General features: G+C 39.5%; 1 protein-coding gene across 10 annotated transcripts in view; it reads left to right on the top strand.

The window, feature by feature from the left end:
* sh3gl2a (SH3 domain containing GRB2 like 2a, endophilin A1) overlaps positions 1 to 26140 on the top strand; it is a 52381-nt gene that overhangs the window by 293 nt on the left and 25948 nt on the right. The window lies entirely within an intron of this gene.

Below are 26140 nucleotides of genomic sequence, written 5' to 3'. Positions count from 1 at the left end.
GTAAAGTTTTATAAATGAGCCTCGCTGATCTGCAGCAGCTCCATCTGCTCCCTTCAGAAAACTGTGCTGATGCTGAGGCGGGAGAGCGCTGGTTTGCTGCAGCATTGCGCCAAAACAATAATTCATTGCTTATGTCCCTGCTGCCTCAATGTAAACGCTTATTATCTGCCTCTTCGGGGACATTTTAATGATCATGACCCAGGTTCGGTGCGTCAGTCTGAGAGGCAGATGGCTCTCCGTTGTGAAGCTGCTGATTTCTGGGACGTCTCTGGTACCCTTCAGATGACATTCCGCCCAGAAAACCACTAGAGCTGCAGCTGCTCAGAAACGCTGTAAGTCGGTGTTCCCTCCAGCCAACCACAGCGGGAACTCCGCTCATGTTACGCAATCAAATCCGCCGCTGCGCCCTGCCGATGCACGACGTGACCTCTGCGTCCTCTAAACGCCCATCATATTTATTCCGCTGTCACCTACTGTTATTAGATAATACATCTTTACACAGAGGCTTCCTGGAGCAAGCCACTGTCTTCATGTGCAAATGTATTAAACCACCTCTAGGCTAGATCTATAAATCTAGGCTAGTTCTGCAGTCTTTCTGTTGATCTTTTAAAGTTTTCTTTGGACTTTGGCTGCTTTTTCACTCATTTTGAGTCCAGGCCTTTTACTTGACTGACACCGTTCTGAGCACTGTGCCCTTAAAGAGAAAATATGGAAAGTGCCAAGTCTATGAAAATGGTGGAAAATTCAGTTTTTACTTTATTCCCAATCCTATTTAAATCCCATATCAACGAGAAATTTGAATTTCGTCAGTAATTCGCTCCAGATAACTTTTCTCACTGATTTTGGACATAAATACAGTTACGTAAATTTCAAGTTTCAACTTTTAATTTTGCAAGTATATCGATAGACCAGGACTAGGTAACTCCAGTCTTCATGAGCCAGTAACTTGCACATTTGCCATGTTTCCAAAGTCCAACACATCTGAATCAAATGAATTGTTCATTAGCAGGCTCCTGCAGAACCCGATGCCTTGCTGAGTGGGTAATTCAGCCATTTGAATCAGCTGTGCTGGAGCAGGGATGCATCTAAAACATGAGTGAGTGAGTGAGTTAAATCTGAAATCTGAAAAATCTGGCCCAGGAACTAGGGAGAGAGTGATATTAATAAACTATTTATTCTAATATTTTGTGGTAAATATTGTGATGAAGATAAAAGTGAAAAATCAATAATATTTCCAAACACATTGTTTTTTGCCATAAATTTAACATCAGTGAGGACAAAACAAATAAAACCTCATGACCACAGTAAAAGTCATTATTGTAACTATATGGGTAAAGATCAGGTGCACCATCATTTTCATACTTTGAAATGTAAACACGTCATCTTTTGATGCTCTCATCAAACCAGCAGTTTAAAACTAGTACAGAATACCTGAGAGTTTTTACAATTAAACTAAACTTTTATCATCATTATCGCAGGATGACTAATTCCTTTTTCCCCCCAGTAACGATGAAAGATATGAGTAATTGCCCAACCTTAATAAGAGCCCCGCAACCACCAGGGTTCACATGCATGACAAGAATAATATTTCTTTTGTAATTTCCACTTATTCAATGTCTAAAGGGCAAAAATTGAAATCTAAAAACATTCCTTCATAAAAGGCTAAAACCCAATTTATTCTCTCAGTACCTTGTATGTCAGATATTCATTAATGAAAAACACAAAAACCACAAAAAAAGACACTCACTTCAGCTTCGAATGTTTTTATCGACACTTTTGGCTCTAATGGTTTCACAAAGGGCCATGTTCAATCAAACAATTGAACTGGATCCAGTTATGAAGCAGGGAGGACCATTGCTGCCTTTTAATAATGATAATAACAATGAACAGTTTGTAATTGAAAAGATTATCTTATTAGGAAACTCTTCAGAAAACATGTTGATCTTTGTTTTTCGATTTTTCTTGGATGAATGTCGAAGAATTTATTCAGAATTTACAGTAAATGTTTAAGAGACATGGAAAATGGATAGAAAGAAAGAGGAAAGTGATGGAAATTATAGAAAAGTGTGGTAGTAAAAACTTGGAAAGTAACCCTGGAACACCTTCTGGTGATAAAATCTTACTTTTTTGTCAGTCAAAACTGTTTTCATGAATTCAAATTAAAACAAAGGTAATGTGTGTCTGCTCATCCTGTGAGTTTAGGAGCCTTTTTATATCTGCATGATTCATGAGTCTGGAGAACTGTGGATCAAAACCACTTTAAAAGGAGGCAGGACAGTCTGACTGCTTGGAAGGAAAATGTGACAAAGTGAAAGCCATTTAAGACTTTTGCACAGCTGATCAGAGTGTTGGTCCCTCTTTGGGAGATCTAAGTCACGGTGACAGATCTGTCCTTCCGGCTCCTCCCCAGATTCCGGGCTGTGATCCGTTTCTGGGGTTGGTGTGGAGCTGCAGGGAGGTTCTGATTCTGTCCTGGTGAGTCAGAGAGACGATGACGGTCGGCTTCAGGCCCGACACGAGCAAAACACCTCCAGGCTGAGTCACACACGCATGCCTCTTCCTCTCTGCTCCTCCTCTGCTTCAGCAATTGTACCATTGGGGTTTGCACCTTTCTGCCTGAATGGCTGAACCTGACATGCAAAAGAAAATGAAAGATGTAATGATCTAGCCACTGATGAAAACACATCCTTTAAAGGTCTCTGCATTTAGATTCCATCTTTTTCTTTGTTTAACCTGAATCCTCAGGGATTTATCCGCAGTACGTGAGAAAAATGGTTCATGGATCCAAACTGAAGCTATGAAACATATCTCAGAAGGTTTTGTTGCTTTGAGGCATAAAGAGGCAAAAAAAATCCAAACATTTTCAAATTGCTGTCAACTCATTTCTCACTTTGAACAAAGAGCTCATTGTGAAAATAGCAGCACACAGAAGGCGTTTGATAGCAGCACAGATTGTGTTAATAGTCACCTATTAGAGCATCCTGTCTGTCCCTGCAGATGTTTCCCTGCAGCTTTGGGTATGATTGTTCAAGGGTGAAATGTGGTCGTGCTTTTGATTCTATCCTCTGAGTGGAAACAGAAAGCAGCTTTCTGTGTTCTGACTTTAGCTTTAGGCTCACTGGGAGTTTTCTCTTTGGTTTCCTGCAATCTGCTCCTCAACATTACAGCCTCATCCAAGCCCCCAACACACACACACTCTGCCTTCTTCCCGACACTCCCAGCAGCAGAAGGCTCTCTTCTGTTCACATTACTCAACCTGGTAGTCCAAGGCCAGATTTAGCTGCAACACGGCTTCTTTTTAAAAAATATATCCACTCAGGTTGTTTCAACGGTAAGTTTCAGCAAACAGTACAAAACAAGGCTGAATTCTTTCCAAGATTCAGATCTTCCAAATGGATTTAGGCTGTAAACAGTTTCTGAACTGCAAAAATATGCAGGAGAAATAAGTTGTTTTACAGCAGTAGTTGCATTAGCCAACATTTCTCATCATATCTGACTTTACTAAAGAATCTTTACTAACCTTATAAATGAGAAGGAGAAATTAGTTTCAAACTGATTCCTTTTAGTTTCACTGATAGCTGGAGGATCTGCTGATGATCCTTTTCGCAACCGGCTGTTTTTCCCTGATTTGTCATCAACATTTATTGCTGGTACAGGAGGAAGACATATCATTAAATATGAATAAATAGGAACAAATCTCCACATCCACAATATGTAGGAATAACTTTACTCTTCATTTATTTATATTTGTTTTTGTGAAAGCAGGCAAGCGACTTTTCGATACATGCGTTAACTTAGAGAAGGGGTCTATTTTTGTCTAATTAGAGGTGATACTGACTGCTAGAATTGAATTAAATTGAATTGAATTGAATTGAATTGAATTAAATTGAATTGAATTGAATGTTTAGTTTCCTTCCATAGACAATTTGTAACTAAATTACCTAATCATGATTTTTAGGAATTTAGACTGAAGCGAACTGTTTAGATAGGATATTATTGTGACTGGAATGAACAGATTGAAGCTGGATTTGAGCTGAATCTGTTGGTTTTTTGTTGTAAAGTGCCTTGACACGACTTGCTCTGACTTGGTGCTGTTTATGCTGCAAATCACAAAGACATCACTTTCAGATACTGTTCATGTTCTGAAGATAGTTTATTAGACCTGAGAATTTTTCTCTTGTTCTCCTGTGGACTAAAAGAACCATTGATGGTTGTAACCATGCTTCTTGACAGTAAATCATACCCAGTTGGAAAAAGCTGTTTATTTCACTTTAAGATATTCCACATTTGGAAGGAAAATGCATTTGTAGGAGGCATCCATTAAAAAAATGTGAGAAATCCACTCTGCCTAATGCCAGACAGCGTTTCTGCTATTGACTCCTGGTTTGGTGTTGTTTATTAGATAGCTGACAAAGACATATTAATAATTTAATTATTTATTAATTTAGCAAACAGGGGCATCAGTAGTTTGTTGGGGAACCTTGCGAAATGACAGCAGCCTTGCACCTCCTTGTCATGTTGGTCACCAGCTTGGTCATGTGCTGCTGCAGGATGGCATCACATTCTTCAACCAACATTGGTCCCACTTCAGCCAGTCTGGCTGTGTTGGTCATTCTGGCCCAAACAGCCCACCCAAGTTAATCCTGGGGTCAGGACTGCATGCCTTTCCATCCTCTCCACTTTCATATTCTGGAGGAAGTCTCTGGTAAACTCTGCTTTTTGGGGGAGAACTTTGAAATCTTGGAGGAGGGAGTTTGGTCTCTAAAAGTGCAGATATGGCATTCCCACTGGTTGCAATGAAGACAAGCCTTGTTCCAGTGAGGGGGATGCTGCACCACACCATCACACTACCTCCACCAAAAGCTGTTTAGTTTTGGCAGAGAGGATTTAGCAAGTTATTCATGTGCACAGCCCACATACTTCATTCTGTCGCTCAACCCACAAACCTGTTTTCCAAACAAATGTTGCACCATTTAGGGAATCTAAACAGATTTTTTAACGGTATAAGATGTTCTTTTCAGAAGCGTCGCAACAACAACGAAAATAATTCTTTTTTTATGCTAATTATGTAAAGGAGAAAAGCAGGATTTTACCTAAATCCTTTTACGGTACTGTATGATTCTGTTTTGAGCATCATAGTTGGCAGCAGACTGACTCCATATGGCTGTGCTTCACACTTCATTACCTACAGTATTTTTAAGAGATGAATTGATTGTGGCAGTCATTGATTTGGTGTTTTTCTCTTACACACGTTTAATTTAAACCATCCACAGTTTGAAATGAATTTCTGCAAATTTGTTCGGCCCTGTGAGCCGTTTAACTGCGCCTCCTGTATCAATAATGTCTTTAGCTGGTTTTATTTGACACTGAGGAACCATATAAGCTGCAAGGACTCAGCTGCTACCTGTAGGAGTGTGATTGGTTGTTGGGACATACACCTGTCTGCAGACTTAAAGCATCAAGGAGCAGTAAGCTGATTTTTATTTCTGTGAGGAGTTTCTGCTGCAGTAATCATGTATTTTCTACTGAGCCTGGGTTTGACATGAGCTTTCCCATGATGTGCACTGAATGTTAATATTAGAGCTAGAAAGCAGCTTTTTATTTCCTCAGATCTTTCAGAAGCTCATTTTACTCTGACATTTAAAGACAAATAAGCTAAAATACTTTTAAATCTTGTGCCTGTTTTCTCATTGATATGTAGAAAAAAACTGCTTTCTGTTGATTTAAATGTGCATGGATGTGTGTCCTTGTAAGCCCTGGGGACATCAGTGGGGTCCTTGGATGTGGCCAATGCCTACCAGGCTTCCGGGGGGCAGCAGATTGTGAGTGGGTGACTCATCCAGACTAGATCCTTACTGGGGCCACTGCAGCGCCGAGTGGAACGAATCCAGCTGGGAGGTAGCAGATGGAACGGGAAGGTCCAAAAGAGTAGAGCTAGAATCCGAAAACTGATATAAGAAGAAGATGAGAAGCATAGAGGAGCAGGAAGTGGAAGACAGGAAGGATTTAAAGAGTGAGGGGATCAGAGGATCTCCAGGGATTTACTCTCCTGCAGAACGTTTCAGAAATCTCTCTTGCTGTAAAATAAAAACAAAGCCCTTTTAATTCATGAGATCTCTAACTAATGAATGCTTACATTATTCTATGGCTATATTTCCTGACAATTTGCCTCTAACTGTTGCAATAAAGCCTAACTGTTTGGGGTTTCAGGTGTATAACTCGGATGAATGCATTCATCTTGTTATTGGAAGATTATAAATATATCTTCTCAATGTCTTTCCATGACAGCACTAAGGAAAATCTTCCAATTGAGAAAATGGGACCAAAGAACAAATCAAAGAATCCCGTTTTGGTAAAAATAAACATTGTTTGCAAACCTTTAAACCACCAAGTCAAAGGACTGAATGCTGTTTTCAGCAAACTGTAGCAGTCAGGATGTGTCCAAGTGCAGCACTGCAGTAAACCTACACTGGATGGAGTCCAGCAGAGGAGCAATACTGAACCCCCCTTTATTTAATCAATTCAATACCCTAGAAAAGGCTGTGGAGGTAGTTCAGGCTGGATTATAGTTGATAAAAATCAGTCAGAATGTAGATATAGTCTTTGCAGGGCATTCTGGCACATATTAACAGCATATTGTGCTTCATATTACACATGATAGAGCATGAGGGTTTCCCTGACTATTTTAAGGACATAATAAAGTAGGGAGGTCATATTGGTTTGTAATCATGGTGGCAGCATACTGGGTCCTGGAGCCTGGAGGAACACAGTGGTGGCAGTAGCAGCATATCATTTGAGTGAGGCTAGCACTCGCACCATTCTTAAACCTTTTGATAATAAAGTAATTGAAAGCTAAACTGGCCACTGACTTGACACAAAACTACAACCTCATCATGTCTAATCCTGGTTGGTAATTTACTGAAAGGTTTTAAGCAATGCAGCTGCCATGCACACTTCATTCAACTGCGGCTCTGGCTTCAACACGAAGGATCAGACTAAGCTGCTTTAACAAACAATCCATGATCCCAATGCGTATAATTCCCACCCTATCCTCAGGTCCCTTGCACATATAAATCAGTCCATGCTGGGCTCCTCTCTGGAGTAGAGCTCCCAGCTGTGGAGTAGCGCCCACAACTCCAAATTGCACCCAGGCTCCACCGTGTTGGTTTGCAGGAGGACTGAGTGTAGTTGTCATCCTGTATGAGGTTCAATAGTATCCTGAGAGAGAGATTGTCTTGGTTAAAATTAGTGTCATATTAATATAATGGCATGCTCAATGGTGAACAATCCTTCACACTGCTGTTAAGAGGATGACAATATTGCTGTTGCTTTCTCCTCCACAACAAGACTTAAACTGATGGTGGAACCACATAAATCATTTAATCACTTATACTGAATAATTCTGGAGCTTTTTACAGGATCATGGAAAAATCTCATTGCAGAGATTACACCTGTGGCAGTAACATTATAGTGCTAGCAAGGCAGCAGGGAAAAAAGCTGTTGGTGAATGCTAAAACTGTAACAGAAACATCATTGAGTGTTCATATGGACAGAGGTTTTGCAAATTTGCCTCTATGAATCCACTGTTGAATGGTTGTGAGGGTCTGGAGAGCTTAGAGTGGTCTCAGTCAAGTGTGAAGTGGGCATACAAGGGTGTTTTAAAATAAATTTTCTAAACACATGGTGACCTTTTTAACAGGAAATATTAAGAATAAGAGGTGAATAGAAATGTCTACACAGAATTAGGTCCGTGTTAAGATTCTTTGAATCCTTATGTCACTTTTAGCACCATAACGATAACGCTGTAATTTTCATGACACCAAGTTGAAAATGATCAGCTCTTGTCTGCAGGTTTCATATTTACTGGATCAGTTTAAAAGAGGCATGCTTGTGCAGTGAGCTTGACTTTGGAGTGTTCTGTGTTCTGATGCCAGCTTTGTTCTGGGGTGGTTAAAGACAGACGGAGGCTGCGTTGGTCCTATTATTAGCTCCTCATGTGGTTTGATGCTGTTGGCATGTTTTGAGTGAGTGCACTGAAGAGGTAAATTCATTAAATGTCTCATTCAGAACACATGTGAACGAGCTGTGTTTAATTCGTGTCACGTTTAAAGATCCGTCTTAGTTAATGATCTGAGGAGGTTTTTGTCTGATTTAACCACAAAAAATGAGCTGCTGTTCTTTATTATCGGAGGATTTCCTGTCCTCTTCCTTTCTCTCTCCTAGCATCAGTATTCAGGCCGGGGTTGATGTTTTATTCACCACTTGTATATTTCACATTCCGAGCATCAACCACTGCAGGAGAGAGATGAGCGATGACTCTGATGGGGGAGCAAAACTATCCGCTGCAGGACATCAGCCATGACACATGTAATTAATAGGGAATAGCCTTCATTTGTTCCCTTAAAATATACAATTATTTGTCATAGCTCAGTCATTTTGCTCAATATTTTGAAATGCTAGGGTTTTTTATAAAGACATGATTTACTGTTAATGTGTTGCGTGTTTAGCTGAATGTCATATTTCCCTTTACTCCATAGAAATGGCAAAAACAATGATAAGAGTAAATTAAACCACAGTAATCTCTCTCACAGGCATGCATTTCTACCTCAGGGACATTTATTCCTTTATCTAGATCACAAAATCAGAAGCCAGCTGTATTTTCTCCTCATTGTCCTTTTCATATTCACACCTACTGTCATGCAGTAGGTGTGCAGTGGCCATGCACTGTAATTTGCAGACATGGGTGAATTTAGAAGCCCTAGACCTTGCAGAGAGGTAATATGTGTTTGGTATGTTGTGCATTTGCAGACGGTAAAAGGATACTGTCTAAATGGAAGTTATGGATAAAATCACAAGACAACATAATGCTGGTAATGACACATAAATTGCAGCATTGATGGCATTAAGTGCTGAAAGTTTCTTATTTGCTACTCTCGACGTCCGCTATCTGATTATTTCAAATATACTCTGACAATACTTTACATGCTGCTAAAATTAGCTGTTATACAACCATCCAAGACATGTTTACACCTTCCAGTGGGAGTAATGCAGTTACTTTAGGCTTTTAAAACGATTGTCTCCACTTCAGTCAGTTTATCAGCACAGTTTATTTTTCCTCCATCTCTGAAACACTCCGTTCTACTAACCTTGTGCTGCGTACTGTTCAGCACATCATTTCCATCCTCTATGACTCAATGCCAAAGACACAGCAGACAGAGAAGTGGCAGAAAGAAAGCAGGGGCGGTTCTAGGATCTGACATTTTTGGGCGCTGAGCTCCAGTTAGAATAGGCTGACATTTTCAAACAGCAGCTGTTGCAAAGACAGAGTTATGATTGTGACGGCCAAAATAATCTCATAAAGTTGCCACTGCTGTAAGTACAATTGGGTGAACTTAATTACCAATTCGATAATAATCTCTAAAAAAAGGCTTTTTATGGGCTGATGGTTATATTGTTGTCATTGCAACTGAGCAATAAAATGTGTCTTGTCATACTGACAGCTGGTACTGACAATGTTAGAAAAATAATTGTCCAAACAAATGACAAATATGTATATTCTTGTATTTTCATGTTAATTCAAACTGTAATCTTTGAGAACTTCAGTCTGTTCTCTGCTTATAAGCTACTTTACCTTTGACCTCAGTAAATAAAAACTTAAGAATAAGTCGTTGTGATATTAGAACATTGGATTGTGAAATTATTGCTTGGAAACTCTCTATGAATCGACTGCAGTAAGACTCCATCTAAGGCTGAATATCTTTTTGGCATGCAAAGTGTTTATTAATGGCAACTGGAAGCAACAACCAACATACAGTATGTTTTATCCCAAATAGGCCTTTGTAATATAATTAATGTGCACACTGATATATTCTGAATCTGGCTCTCTTGTTAGCAAGAGCCATGAAGGTGCTAATCGGGACCTTTAAGATGATTAAAAATACTTCCATAGTAATTCATTCTAAAATAATCTTGCATCGCAACATTATGTCTTTTACTGGATGTTGAAGAGAAGTGTGGGGGGTGGTAGTATAGTGGTAAGTATGTGCTTGATCCCAGGACCACTTACCTTCTAAAGAATGCTTTTTAAATCCAGTTTAAATTTGTTTTTTATTCACTAGCTACTTTCGCCAATTATGCAATCAAGAGGTTGTCAAAATTGTCAAATGAACCCCAACTATCCCACCTGTGTCTCAATTTTTTTCCTTCGTTCGTTTTGACGCCAGTGTTTATACTGTAAGCTTTTTGAGCCCCACATATGGATGCTAAATGGTAAATGGTCTGAACTTGTATAACGCTTTTTCAAGTCCCCAGAGACCCAAAAAGAGCTTTACATTACAATCAGTCATCCACCCATTCATACACTCATTCACACACTGACAGTGGGAGACGACATTGTAGCTACAGCTGCAGTAGCGCAGGCTGACAGAACCAGGGCTGCCATGTATCAGCAACACCGGGCCCTCTGACCACCATCAGTGTGTACCTTGAGCTTGACATTTTGTATAGTTAAGACTCTTACTTTGAAATGAGAAAGGAAATTGCTTTATTGTGTCTTAGGAAGATTGATAACAATCAGCCGTCAGAGGAGAATTTGTCTTATTTGAGGAATCATAGACTTTGTTAATTTGTTAATTCATTTGGCCTCAAGCACCCCTCAAAAACCTCTAAAGACACCAGAAAAGAGCATCTCTGGGTCTTAAATGATGAAGTATTGAGGAAAGTCTTACGTGTAGCGCTACGCTATTCATTTGTAAAATCTGATATTGTGATGATAGAAAAATTCAAATGTAGAATCTGTAGATCGTCTTCGCAGGCTGTTATTTTTACTTTAGTGAAAAATTGGGCGTAGAGTTTGTTTGTGAACCATTATGGTCTGTTACCATAAAATGTTTTATTTTGAATAAAAAAAACAGAACAAAAAAGATTTTATTCACACTTTTGATAATTTATTTCTAGATTACATAGATTATTTTAGCACGTTCCACACTCCTTTTCATAAAGCTAAAAGTTCCACTTGGTTTACTGTTATTTTTTTTGTTTGTGTCACCTTCACCAACAGCTTCCATGGTGAATATATTTTACTCTGTGATAAAAACAGCGCTGGTCTTTGGGAATTTGATAAAAGAAAAATATGTGCAAGTTTTCCTCCACATTTATACAATATGCCTTCTTTTAATTGTATGCACGCTTGACCAGCACAGACTACCTACTTGCTGTACAGTTTGAGCTGCAAAGTTCCCCTTTGCTGTGGTTCAGTAAATAAATAAATAAGCAAACTATGGTTTGCTACATTTTGCACGTGCAAATTGTGTGCAAGCTGACATAAATACTTAAATCTTATTTGCTACCATAATACATTATTTCTTGCAGAAATAAAGTTTGTGTAGGAGGGAAGAAATGTGGAAGAAGACTGAGATAAAGTGATACAGGAATGGGAGGAGGGAGTACTGGAGAGAAGCGGAGGAAAGAGCAGGAAGACAGGAAGGGAAGAAGAGGCATCATGTGTTTAGTCTAATGTCTAATTTGGCTCATGTAGGGACAGTGAAGAGGGCAGGAGGGGGCTGATGGTGCAGATTCATGTGAGGGGAGCATACTTGGTAGGACTGATCTTTCCTCTGCTGTCTGATATGAGCCTCACAGTGAACCCACCAGACGTCGTCCTCCTACCACCCGCAGAGCCAAGGCCAAACGACTTGTCAGGGATTATACTCCGATTAATCCGAGCGCAGTGACTTTGCATCATATTGGAGCTGAGTGTGACTCACAATCGGAGTGATGCAGCTGTAATCTGTAAAACGTGCTGCATGTGCATGACGAGGCAGTCAGATTTTTATTTTTAGCTCATTTCATCTGGGAACTCTAGCGATCCTTTGTTTTTTATCTCATGTAGCGTGACGATACATTGCTGTTTGCTTAAATGCACCATGTGTGAGTAACTATGTCATCATGGTGCAGCTCTGTGGAAAGATGCATGTGCACCACCTTCATGAATTGTAATCTGTGCCACATCCTTGACGTAATTAAAAATGTTATTTGTAAAGAAAACATTGTCACAAGTGTCACTGTACTTATGATATCCAGTGCCAGCCCAAAGCTGAATGAGGCCCTAAGCAGGGCTTCTTTAGGGGGACCCACATCCTGTTAATAGGCTCATAACATAATTTAAGGGGTTTACTTTGATGGTATGGGGCCCTAAACAGCCACTTGGTTCGCCTATGCCTTGGGCTTGGTCTGATGATATCCTTCTGATTTAGTAAATAATATTGCAAGGGAAGTTGTAATTGTTGGCAGTTTTGACGAGTCCTTAAACTGTTTTTGCTGTCCAGATCTTTTATTTCCGGAAAGCACCGACCTGGTGATTCTGAATTTTGTTGGATTCCAGTTTTTCTCTAAAAACAACAATAAAAGTCCACAAACTTAATGTTTTGTCATTTAATGTTGAGTCCTAAATTTTACTGAGTTCATAACAAAACATTTATAGTAAATAACTTATAATTGGTGCCAGAAACATTACCAGATTGAATGGTATTAATCAAACAACTTCAGGTAAATTTGAAAATCAAGACGTAGGCACATAATATTTGGTTCAATGTCCTTTAGCTAGTTGTACTTTGACCACACACTTTTTGTAGCCATCAGCAGATGTCTGACATAGTTCTGGCTGGATTTTTGACCATTGATTAAAACTTTTCTTTAATATCTTTATTTAAACATTTGTTTCCTGTATGCAGTTTTTGACCAAAGCTCTATTTTAGGCATTTTCTTAGAGGTTTTATGTTAATTTCTTTTCATCTTTCCTTTGATTTCCTGTAAAGCGATTTGGACTGCTTTGGCTTGCCATCCTTCTTGGCAGAAATTGGTGGGTTTCCTGACACAGATTCACCTTACTCAAGGCGATGGGAACGAGCTTTGGGAAGGTCATTGCAGAGACGCACTGTTAGCCTGCTTTATCCATATGTTTGGGACTGTCATCCTTTGGAGCACACAACTGTGCCCAAATTCCAACCTTCCAGCTGAATTTGGAGGCTATCCTCCTCCTTTTTCTTTTCATCCACTTTGTGAGGTGCTCCAGTGCCGCTGGCATCAAAACAGCACAGGTGGTGTTGTGTGGTGTAGGGGTAGCGCATGCGCCCCTTATACGGAGAGTATCAGTCCTTGACACAGTTTGAAAGCCTCACTTTGACTCCTTCAAACATACTTCTTGTCGTTGTGTGCAAACAATTCAAAGTTTGTCTCGTTGGACCGTGACACTTTGCTCCAGAAAGCATTTGGATTCTCCATGTTGACAACTACAAATTTTAGCTGAGGTTAAAGGTGTCGAGAACTCCAGGCAGTGATACCAGTGTTCCAGGAGTCCAGATCATGAGAGGCTTGAACCTTGTTGTTCATGAAAATCATGACCCATTTCATGTCATCTGAGAGGGACACTTTGAGCCTGTTTGCAGACCTTAAGAAAAGGGTGACATGTCCAAGTGATGGTCTTGGAATAGAAATACCTCCAAAAGATTTTCACAACTTGTGTGAATCTACAGTTCTTCTTCATAGATTTTTACTGAGTTCCTTAGACTTTCCCATTGTTCTGGGTACTGGTTTATCCAGTAAGTGGAACCAAGACCTTTTTATGTTGGCAAAAGAAACTACCAGCTGCAGCCAATCATAAACACTAATGAGAAGTTAACAGACATTGTCCATATCAAGCTGAAATACTCTCTGGAGTACCTTACCTTATTGCTTATAATGAGTGCATGAAAATATCTCTCTTAAACTGTATTTAAAACAAATATATAAAAACTCCCATGAACTGTTCGATGCGTGTGCGTCAGATACCAGAGGAATCGTAGTACATCATAATAAAAGCATGATATTCCCTTGTATCCTGTAAATCTGCTTTTACTGTAAAATGTAAATGAGAAACTGTTAATATCTGGGTGTGTACTAACCCTGTCAACTGTGGTTTTTATTCTTAACTTTGTCACAGAAACATATCTTTATCCTAACATGAGATCTTGTGGATTACAAATTTTTCCCATCCTGCACACATTAAATGTATAAATCATGTTAAAACACTTAAAGGGTGTGTGTTTCTAGACTGCAGTCCATAAATTATTCATTCGACCTACTTTGGCTCAGCCCTGCCGATCAAATCTCTAAAACGAACCCTTTCAGCCCTAATGAAAGGTGGATTACTGCAGCTACACAGCTGAGAAAACCAGGTCTACACACATTTACACATTGCACCTTGACATGGTTCCAGTTCTCAGGATTTGCGCGGTAATGATGCTCTTATTGTTGCTTTACCACCTGGTGATGGATTCACAGAACATGCTGACGTGCTTTGTGCTTGTGCTTCCATTATAAGGTTGATATGTTGGAGCCAGTTTGTTTAAACGGATGTCTTCATTAGTGAAGGACAAGATGACAAAGCTGTTTGTTAGCTGAGGAATTAGCTTTGATGAAACTGAAACCTCTGAGGTGTTTTCAGAGCCAAATTTAATATAATGTCCTAAAATGATTATTATTTTGTTTCGGTTACTTGTTTTATGCTCTTTTATCACAGTTAAACATTTTACATAATCCAAAAATGTTTAATATCAAACAAATATAAACTGAGTAAAAATAAACAGCAGTTTTTAAATATCATTTATTGAGAGAAAAAGGATATGCATATCTACCTGAGAAAAGTAATTCTGGAGTTTAAACGAAAATTCCACATGGAAGACTCACCATCACCTCCAGTTTCGTCTAATTACTCCTTGACTCAGCATCAAGTCTGCATTTCTCCCCGGCCAGTCATCCTTCAGGCTCCACTTTAAAAGATCTTCATCCATGGAACCCTCCATTCTGCAGCTGAACTTTGACCCTCCTCCACCCCATCTCCACCATTTGGCTTCCAAACTCCTTCCAAATCTCCTCAGGCCTCCACTCCACCACCAGGATCGGATCCTGGTGGGAAGACATCTCTAAATCTAACCCTAAGATGTTCATTCAAGCGCATGTCATTCTCAGCATTCACGTCTTCCACTGGGGTCCGAGTGCCAAAGAAATAAACATTCACTGATACATTTTTCTAAATGCATTCCTGTCTTCTCTTTGTGAGTCTTTCCAGGTTGAAATCCCTATTCACCCTTGTTGGCAGAAACTGTCTTCAAGCATTTGCACACCTTTCTTTGCAGGATTATTTGAATTCACGCAAACTGGAGAGTTTTCCAGAATGAATGACCTGTTTGATGTCGTTTCATAGAATCTCAATCTTTTTTACGCCAGACTTTGACTAGACCACTCCTGAACCTTCCCTTTTCTGAGCCTTTCAGAGGTGGACTTCCTGGTTTGTATTAGCCCATTGCCACATTGTGTTCGATACAAACAAAAACATTTAAAGCAACCAAATCTCAAGGTTTAACCTTCTCTTCTGACCCGGGTCGGGCAAGGCTTCCTAACTGGTTCATTTGGTTCTTTTTCCTGAGCTGAGGTCTTAACCCTGCTTCTGTCTTGGCACCATGTGTGTTCCTGGGTAAAGAGTCATATCACACAGGGTTGAACAACAACCAATCAGAGCGGACCTGTAAATCAATATTTCTCTGACACTGTTCCACCTTAGTTAAATATTTCTCAGATGACTGAAAAACCTTCCTATGAGAAGAGTATTCATATGCTGGAAGTTTCATATTTTCTTGAAAATTTGAGTATTTATGATTGTATTTATGTTGGCATTTTTTGCATGTGAAATAAATGTCCAGCAGTTGTAATCAGTATTTTGGGAGTCGTTACTTGTCTGTCCCCTCCTGCCATGCCCCCAATCACTGGTAGGAAATCTAATCAAAGCAGACAGCGCAGAGGAGCAGATAGTCAATATGAGGTACAGAAGATGTCTATCTGCCTAGGCTTTTCAATTTTCTTCTTGTTGATTGGGCCATTCCAGCTCGTGGTGGTATTCATCTTATTTTCTGTTGTGTAGTGGGACTGAATGATTAAGGAGATGTTTGGAGGGTGTTCACGTTTGTGTTTGTTGAAATTCACTATTGATTTTAGTAGATCTGAGCCACTCACTGCTTTTTTTCTTCTTAATATTAGTTTTAGCTTGGAGTCTGAAGTCAGACATTAATCTCCATCAGTAACTGAGATAAAGGGGTTTTAGGCAGCCTGATTCAGGTAAGTCTGTTTGTGTGTTTTTTTACTGTTTTCTACAGACCTGTACACTCTGACAAACTGTGCTTTAACTTTTCTCTTTGCTTTCTTTTCATCTGATCATTTTTCTCTTTTATAATGTGCCTCTAGCTGTTAGTTTTGTGTAAAACACAGCTCTCTTGAGCACAGATCAGTCAGTCTATAAACACACACAATCTCTTTTCTTACTTCTCCACAAGTCTGCAACTTTGTCCTCTGCTCCTTTAAGGACAAAACTGCATCAAAACTGACCTTTTACTATTCAGCGAGTTTATGCTTTCCAATCTCTCCATGCCTCCAACTGTTTTTTTCAAAACTTACATTCAAATACTGGGCTTGGTTGGTATCAGTGTGCTTTGACTTGTAATCTCACAATAATTTTAAAAATATTCTTATTAATAATAGGTACACAATCTCAGTGTAGGTTTCAGGATTTTCTCAAATTCAATCCATCACTTAAAAACTTGGATGTGGCTCAAAAGAATCTGCAAGGTGGCGAATACCTTTTCACCTCTCTCTTGCAAAAATAAGTTTTTTTCAAAAGTGTTATAGTACAAATTTTTGTAGTTGTTGTGACTGATTTTACACAGAGGGTCAACATCTTATTCATATAGGTGCCACAATGGAGAACCACAGAAATAGTAACAATAATGAACAGAAAATGTCATACTGCTGTAATTGAAAACACATTTATTTAACGCTTTTTACTAATCAATACCAGCGAAGCCAGTTAATGAGGAAAGTCCTCATTTCCTTTGATTAGCTGACTCCTCTGTGAGGATTCCTTGGTATTTTTCTGAACTTAGATCACTCTGACTTCTTATAACTACCCCAGTCCCTGTTGTAGGATAGTGCTCAACACTATTACCATGGATAGAAACGTCGTTTTATTGTTGGGTTAGTATTTTTTAGTGCCTTTAACAGGGAACATGACCTACCATAAGTAACCGGAAACGTCAAAGTCCTCCTCAGGTCTCCCTGAAGCCCCCGCACAGTTTCCAATGAGATGGAAATGATGAACAGACTCCTTTACCACAAACAGGATGCTGCAGATACTGTGGCTAAAACAAAGCTCATCTTTTCACACCTCCCACCATTCTCAGAGTAAATATCATAATCTGAATCACATTTAATGAGAGGCTCCATTTTAAGCCACGGTCAGTTATTCCTAATTAACTGAGTGCATCAATGTAACCTGATGGTTTCTCTCATCGAATAAATGAAAAGAGAAACGTTCATGAAGCTCTCCACACAAACACACACACACACACACACAAGCAGCATACAGCAGTGTGAAACTGAGCTGTAATAACTACCATCAATACAGATTTCCAGAGCTTGTCACCACCATCATTACACTGACGCAGCTTTCACTCGAGGCTGTGCTGAGTAAACACTGTAAAAATGCATTTTCCTGTTCAGTTTAGTCCGTATTTCAGTAAAAGTCAAATCTGCCGCAGACATGAAGGCTCATTGTCTTCTTTGAGAAGAAACCTCACAATCAGAGCAGAAATAGAAAAGTGTGTGTGTGTGCCCTTTTCTTGCATGCTTCCTGCTCCTTGTCTTCAGACTCAGTATTTGTACCTGAATACAAATTGTAGCAGTCTATTTTTCATACAAAAAGAAAATATTTGAACTAGAGCTGAAGAATCAATGTTTCTCCTGCATGCATGATTGTAGCATGTGTCAGAAGCATGATCTGCATTTTAATGACTAGGAAAACATCATTAAGATGTCCAATTCCTAATAAAACTCAACTCAGCTTCGTTAAACTGTACAAGACACCTTTTGTTCAGTCTACAGCAATACTGTAAAAGTTCTTGCACCGAGGGCCAAAATCTCCAATTTAAAACTACTCGGGGCTCTTTTTTCAATTAAAAACAAAATTATTTTATTGAGAATTCTTTTATTTTTTCTAGCACAGCAATTAATTAAATGTGCAATAATTTAATGAAACAAATTATAAAAGGAGAAATTATTAAAGGACTGACAAAGAAAGTCAGACGTTTGCTTTAATAAAGAAAAGATGAACAGTTTTCTGATTATTTTTCGGGTCAAATGTTTTGTATTTTTTTTGGTCTACAAAATGTTTTTAGTCAACTCCCCACAACAAACATTTGAACGTTCCTCAGAAGCTCCTTGCTGTGTATAGCTGAGGTTAAGGAATGGATGCACTCCAAGTCTGTTATTGACCAAAAGGTTGCCGGATGATACGACCCTACTCACTGTGATATTAACATTAAACCATAACTAATACAAGAAAAAAATGTTGTGTTGTACTTAACATCCTCTTAAGAAGAAGACAGCAATTTGTCCAGTCTAACCAGTTTGTTCAAGGTCATGCCAGTCCAGACTTTGACTGAATCACCCCAAAACCATTATTGTGGTATTCTTGAGCCATTCAGATGTGGATTTGCTGGTGTGTTTTGAATCATCTTCTTGCAGCAAACTGATGGACGGACATTCCAGGTCCTGAAAAAGCAACAAAGCCACATATCATCACACTGCCACCACCATGCTTGACTATAAGTACGATGATCTATTTCTAAAAAGCCTTGTTTGTTTTAACCCAAATGTATCGGGATGCAAGCATCCAAAAATAACCATTTTGTTTGTCAGTTCACAGAATATTTTCTTAAATGTCTTGAAGATCATCAAGATGTTTGTCAGTAAATGTGAGATAGGCCTTTGTGTTCTTTTGGGTCAGCAGTGGTTTTGGCAGGCCCCTTTGCCCAGTTTTTCTTTCTGATTGTTGAATCCATGAACTCTGACCTAAGCTGGGGTAGTGAGGCCTGCAGAGCTTTAGATGTTGTCCCAGGTTATGTTCTGACCTCTTGGAGCTCTTGGAGTGATTTTAGTTGACCAGTCATTCCTGGGAATGATCCCGGCTTTTCTATTTTTTCTCCATTTGTGGATAATGGTTCTCACTGTGGTTTTCTAGAGTCCCAAAGCCTTAGAAATAACTTTGTAATCCTTTTGAAACCAAAAGATGTCAATGACTTTGTTCCCCATCTGTTCAGGATTTTCTTTTTATTGTGGCATGCTGTGTTGCTTTATGAGATCTTCTTGGCTACTTCATTTTGTCAGGCAGGTTACTTTTAAAGGGGACATATCATGCAAAATCCACTTTTTTAGCCCTTGAATACATTTTGTTGTGTACTTGGAGTCTGTAGGAGTGCAGAAAAGTTAAATTTAGTCTCTCTAGGTTCTGCGTAGAGGTCTTTTTATTCGGTTTGGGTCGAATCTTTCAGTCCGTTCAGTTTTCTCAATCATCTGTTACGTTTTTCCAACTGTTACGTCACAGTTTTTATTGCGGAACAGCTAAATACAGTCATGGACTTCCAGCTGATCGATTTTGTGTATTAGCCATATTAGTCCAAGCTCAAGTATACCTACGCTGAAAGAGGATAAGTTCGGTTCAGTTGTTGGGTGTTCATTAAACCATCCCCCAGCATCAGAACCTGTTCGAAGTGCCTGGTTCATTTTTTTTTTTTCAAGGAAATGTTCTCACATTAGTGGGGGAAATTTCACCACTTCATGACCACACTAGGACGTCAGAAAATAACCTGGAACAACATCCAAAGCTCTGCAGACCTCACTACCCCAGCTTAGGTCAGAGTTCATGAATATGACATATGAACTCAACATGTTATTTACTAATGTCAGTCAGTCAGTCATTTTCTACCGCTTATTCCATAGTGGGTCGCGGGGGAGCTGGTGCCTATCTCCAGCAGTCTATGGGCGAGAGGCGGGGTACACCCCGGACAGTATTTACCAATGTTTCATAATGTTTCGACGAGGCTCCTTTGTCAGATTGAAAGCATCCTTTAAAAATAACAACCATTAAGCTGTTCTAAAACATATTCTTCATTAAGCTTATGCTTCTGTATTAAAAATGTATTTATTTATCAGTCTGATGTAAAATTTTAAGCCTAAATGAAAATCATCATACTTGAAAACTTGAGTCTATGTGGAATTAATCTATATAATGTGTTTCATTTAGTGAATAGCTACTGAAAAAAATGAACTTTCCAATAATATTCTAATTTATTGAGTATGACTATAGTTTGATCTACTTTTATAAACCCCATCTTACACATAACAGGATCTTGTTTCTAATCCTGTATTTTTACCCTTACCATACAGAGTCATAAATATTGTAAACATATTTGAATAATTAAAAGCATAAGAACATTTTCTCCATATATCATCAAGAACGCATGGCTGCAAATAGCATAGAAATGAGCGACGAGTATATAGAAATACAGTCATTTTTTATAATGTCAGACCTTTGCTCACATATTACTGGGCGTGTATGTATAATTGTGACCCTGTGTGAAATTGTAGGGGGTCTGGGACAGAGTTGGATGGGTAGAAAACACTTAATATTGTTGTTTTTTAAGAAGCTTTTCTGTGTCATTCAACATAGAGATAACTGCATGTTGTGTTCTGGATTTATTCTCCCTCATCATTATTCATATTATGTGTGCAGTTGCTCTATCTTTGTCTCATCATAGTGCTCTCAGACTGTGGCACGTTTTCCTCGGGTACACAATGCCAGCTGGTCCTCACCCATCACCACACCCACCCCCACTCCCACCCCCTCTTCCCCCTGTTCACCGAGCTCTACATTGAAGGATACGAGTTAGAGCAAGCACATCTCTCCCACTACAGACTCATCCCCGCTGTTACATAAGAAGCATGCAGAGGCTCACAAATCAGATTATAATCGCCACAAGCCATACACTCAAAGAGGATAGAGTTTAGTGAAGCAGCGTGGCCGACGAGTAGGGTGATGCTGTTTGGACAGAGAAGCAGCTGACCCACGGGGTATCGGTCCAGCCAGTCTGAACTCGACGTATGCAGAAATGACTAAACTAAGTGTTTAAATTATGGCAGTTGTTTATATTTAAGTTTTTCTCTGTTGTCTGGATTTGGCCTGGATGTTCTGTGAGATTACAGTCTCCCAGAAACACCTCTAGATTGAACCTGCTGCCCCCATGTTGACTCTGAGTGGCATAATTTTGGAATAACAAGGAGATTTTCCTTGATTCCTCAAGTGGACAGATCAATTCTCAGGTCAACCAGCACGATTAATTAGCAGCAACGACAGGTCTGCTGCTAATTAAGGACTTAATATCCAGAACCTCCTGGTGTTATGTCCTTTGATATCCTGGGTATTTCAGGTCACCACTGAACCCTGGCAGTCTTAATGCAGTCAGACCTGTTGTTGAGTCAGAAGCCCAGCAGTAGAACATGCATTGAGGCTTGTATTTGCAGCGCCTTGCAAAAGTATTTCTCCCCTTGAAGTTTGTACATTTTGAATCATTCCAACTACAAACTTTAATTTGTTTCATTGGGGGTTTATGTGACTTTATGTGATCTACATGAAGTTGTCCATAATTTTAAGGTGGAAGGTAAAATATAAATGAGTTTAGAAAACTTGAAAATGCAGTATGCACTTGTGTTCAGCACCCCTGAGTCAATATTCTGTAGAACCACTCAGCATAACTCATCTAGAGACTGACATTTTGGGTGTTCTTATTTGCAAAGGAACTTCGAACACAACTTGGATGGAGAGCATCTGTGAACATCAAATGTCAAGCCTATCACAGATTGTCAGTTGAATTTAGGTCAGGACTTTGACTGGGCCATTCTAACACATAATAGATATGCATTGACCATTTCATTTCATTGTAATTCTGTCTGTATGTTTAGCATTGTTGTCCTGCTGAAAGGTGAACCTTGGTCCCATCCATCTTCCCATCAGCTCTGACCAGCTTTCTTGTCCCTGCAAAAGAAAAGCATCCCCACACATTTTGTTGTTGCCACCATGTTTCTCAGTAGGGATGGTGTATTCAGGTTGATGAGCGTTAGTTTTGGAAGTAGGCTAGAAAGTTTGTTTTGGTCTCGTCTGAACAGAGTACTTCAACATGTTTGCTACATGGGTTGTGGTAAATGCAAACAGGGCTACTTATTGCTCTTTTTCTTAGGGATATTGTTTTAGAATCTAACTCAGCTTTAAACTTCTCCACAGCTTCCTCCCTGACCTGTCTGCTGTTATGAAACTGTTTATTCCTGCATGTTCTCCAACAAACGTCTGAAGCCTTCACAGAACAGCAAGCTTTATTCTCAGATTAAAACACTGTGTGAACTGGTGGCGCTGGCCTTTATTTATGGGTATAAGAGTAAAAAGGGGGCTTACACTTCACAGTCATGCACTACTTTGTGTTGATTTAGCACATAAAAGCCCAATACATTCCCTAAACATTGCAGATTGTAAATGGGATATCCAAAAAGTGTATTTCTATCAACCTACAGCATGAGGAAACAAGACAGGTTGGCTGTGTTGACAGGAGGGTGTCTTAATGCTCTCAGGAAGCATCCGATCCTCCTGGTTATTGTCCAACAGCAGGAACTGTCCTCCTGACAGCCTCACTAATCACTCCTGTTCTTTTTTAATCTCCGTCCTCCACCCTGAGCGTATTTAAGGCAGGGACCTCCATGTGCCCGGCCAGGATTAGACGGGTGAGCAGGAAAAGAGGGGGGGGGAGGTGTGGGAGGCAGCAGTGGCTACATGCACATTGGTGCCCATGTGACTGCCCGCTAACGCTAAAAGTGGTGTTTTTCATAGAAAATACTGATTTATTTGAAGTGTGGTGAAACAGAAAATATTTAGACATTATGTTCATAAGCTAGCATTAGCTAGTGGCTCAATGGGTAGATCAGTCGTGTTGCAAATTTTATAGGTTCGATTCCTGCTTTCTCCTGGTTCATGTTGATGTTCCCCTGGGCAAGGCATTTAACCCCAAGTTGTCTACCAGTCGGGATGTGTGTGAATGTGATTGGGTGGATGTTGCTCTGGTGTAAAGCCTTTCAAGTGTCAGTGTGACTAGAAAAGCACTGAAGAAATTCAGTCGTGACCTCTTCTACCATAGCTGATGGTGCATTTTATATTTCACAAACATTAAAAGCATAAGCGAAGCTACGACAAACTATATTAATGTACAGAATTCAATCAGTCTGATAATCTAATCTGATAATCCTGCTGCTTTTGGTACCAGAATCACCAGGGATAGAACTGGAAATATTTGGTCAGACCCTGTATTTCTGCTCTGGTGGTTCTGTTTGCTCTGTCTTTCTCCCGGCCGTAGGAGCTGGCGAGTTTCACCTCAAACTGCCATTTCGTTGGCCACAGGTTACTCAAAGATGACCTGACATCTGCCTTTTGGGTGTTTGGAGATTCCTTACTTTGGACTCAGATGCAGTTGTTGGGCTTGCTAAAACTCACCCAGATGCTTTAACACACGTCCGAGACGTGAAAAGTAAAAGCTGAGTCAGGGCTTCACTCAAAAGTAGACAACTTTAACACAGCCACAGTCCTCACATCATCAGGCCTTGTGTTGGGGTATGGGTTGGCTTCTGTGATGGACAAATATATTCTGAGAGTTTGGTTTTGTGTTCAAACTGTGCTGAAGCCTAGATTTTCTCTCAGACCATATAGTGAGAGACATGACCACGGTTTGTAGCCATTACAGCATGTGAGAGTCATGGCTCTTGTGTAGCTGCAGAGTACCAACAGTAATTTTAATAACAAAAAGTATGTTTTTTTTATAAAAACAAACTGTCTGGAGAAAGTCTGAAAACCTTTTGTTATTTGAGGACAGTTACTTAATCATTCTGTGACCTTTGGCATTTTGGCCCAAGTCATTTGTGTTTGGTGTGAGCATCTGCTGCCTAAGACTGTCCAACTGACTAAACTTTCCTTTAGCACATCAAATTCAAATTACAACAATTATTGCACTGCAAACAGTCCTTTGTGATGTGAATACTGCAAATGCTGATATTGCGATTAATATTTATTCTCAATATATTGTGCAGCACCAGGCAGAGTTTTCTCAGGACTTTTAGTAAATTAGTGTGAAAAGTATTAAAAAGATTTTTAAAAAGCCCAAAAATAACAGCTTGAGGCAGGAAGTCGTGCAGCAGTCTGGTGGTTCTGCTTTGGAAATTACAGTAATGTTTTCCTAGTGTCAGCTTTTCAAAGAGTTCATGGAGATGGTATGAGGAGTCTCTGATGTTCAGAGCCTTGATAGCAGCTATGAAACAGATCCTGGAAAAGAGGATAGGGACACCCAAATGATCTTCTCAGATCTCCCCACTGTCCTCTGCAGGTCCCTGTGGTCTGCCATACTAAAGCTGGAGTAGCACTCTGAGTTGCCATACATCAACCACAGCTCTATAGGATGTTACTAACAGGGAGTGATGTTTGTTTCTGTTTCCTCAGAAAGTGATTTATCTGCTGGGCTTGTTTCATGAGTAGTGAGACCATCAAAGATCTGTACTCCAAGGAATTTAATCACTTGAGATGATCATCCAATGTACTTTATGACATGTTTTGTTCTTTTGTGAATTAACTTGTTGGTTCTTAGATTCTACTTTCTGTTTGTCCAACTGTGTTTTCTTATTATTTTACATAGATTCATTCAAATAAAGGAATAATTGGAATAATTATTTATTTCACAGCTAATTTATCTATTATGTTTTCAGAACATTGGTTCATCCAAAGAGTTTAAGAGCCTTTATAAGCCTGAATGATTTATAGGTCAGAGTTAAGTGGCTTAGCAAACATAACAGAAAATTATTCTAAAAATGTTTAGCTACTAAACTGACTATAAGTCAACAAAACTTTTAAACTCCATATAAAACATTATTGATTAAAATCACTTTAAAGGATTGCAAGAAACTCTAGCTGCTTGGAAGTAGAACAGAAAGGGACGAGGGGTGACTCAAGACTTTTACCCAGATCTATTTCATGTGAATGTAAGCTCAGACTGTAAACAGTGTGACTTTGATGATCAAATTTGTTCCCCCAAACCAATGAAATACTCACCTTTCATTTTAAGATGTGGGCTAATATTTTGCTACTATGTGTGTGCTGAGTCTGCTGCCGAAACCTAGGGAAACATTTTCATGAACCATTTCCTTTTCAACTCTTAGTTTTGGCATTGCTGTGATTTCAGGGCTGATACATAAATGACATTTTAAAGCTTTGGCAACAAAGTTGATAAGACGAGGTTCAGTGGAGGAGTTTGTCCATCATTACGTTCCTTCATTCTGCTGAGTCAGGATCAGCGTAATCTGCCAGGTTTGTGACACAAACAAGGAATTTCACTTTGTTCCACTTTGCTCTGAATGAATACATTTTAAATATAAATTATATAAAAAGAATTTTTGGGGAAAAAAAGTTTTTTGTACATATACACAAAAGAGGAAGACAAGTTTGCCTTGGTGCAAATATGCATTGTATCAAACTCTGTGTTGGCTGGTCTCTGCTAACTGCGCTCTGTAGCACCAACCTAAAGGTAAAAGTCCAAACAGTTTATGTTCAGGATGTGTGGGGTCTGCATAGATGCTAGCTGCCATTTTCCTGACCCTAGAACTCTAGAAATCCTGGATGGAGGGCAGGTCAGCCCTGATGATTGCCTCTGCAGATTTAATCATTTGTTGTAGTTTGGACCCGTACTGTTTTGAGGATGAGCCAAACCACATGGTGATGGACGAACACAGGAAAGACTGAATAGTGGCAGTGTAGAAGATGATCAGCAGCTCCTGAGGACTTCTCAAGTTCCAGGAGGTACAGTCTCTGCTGAGCCTTCTTTCGAACAGTGTTTATATGTGAGAACCATCTCAGGTCTCAAGAAATGGTGGTTCCAAGGAACCAGATGTGATACACAGTAGACACAGTGTTATTGAAGATGGTGAGGAGAGGCAGTGTGGGCGATGTTCTTCAGAAGTCTACCATAAAAGTCATTAATAGTTTTGGCATGTCTGGTCTTTAAAGGTTTTTAAGGGAGGTTCCCTTTCTTTTTACCATAACTACAGACGTCCCTTTTTGTTTTCACTGAATATTTTTAGCTGATGTGAAAGCAACAACCACCATCTTTATTAATATTTGCTGTTTTGTTATCATGCA

This window comes from Girardinichthys multiradiatus, chromosome 5 (genome assembly GCF_021462225.1).
Source record: "Girardinichthys multiradiatus isolate DD_20200921_A chromosome 5, DD_fGirMul_XY1, whole genome shotgun sequence".
In the NCBI taxonomy this organism is placed as follows: Eukaryota; Metazoa; Chordata; class Actinopteri; order Cyprinodontiformes; family Goodeidae; genus Girardinichthys; species Girardinichthys multiradiatus.
The sequence above is the reverse complement of the archived record's forward strand: the minus strand, read 5'-3'. Positions and strand labels throughout refer to the sequence as shown.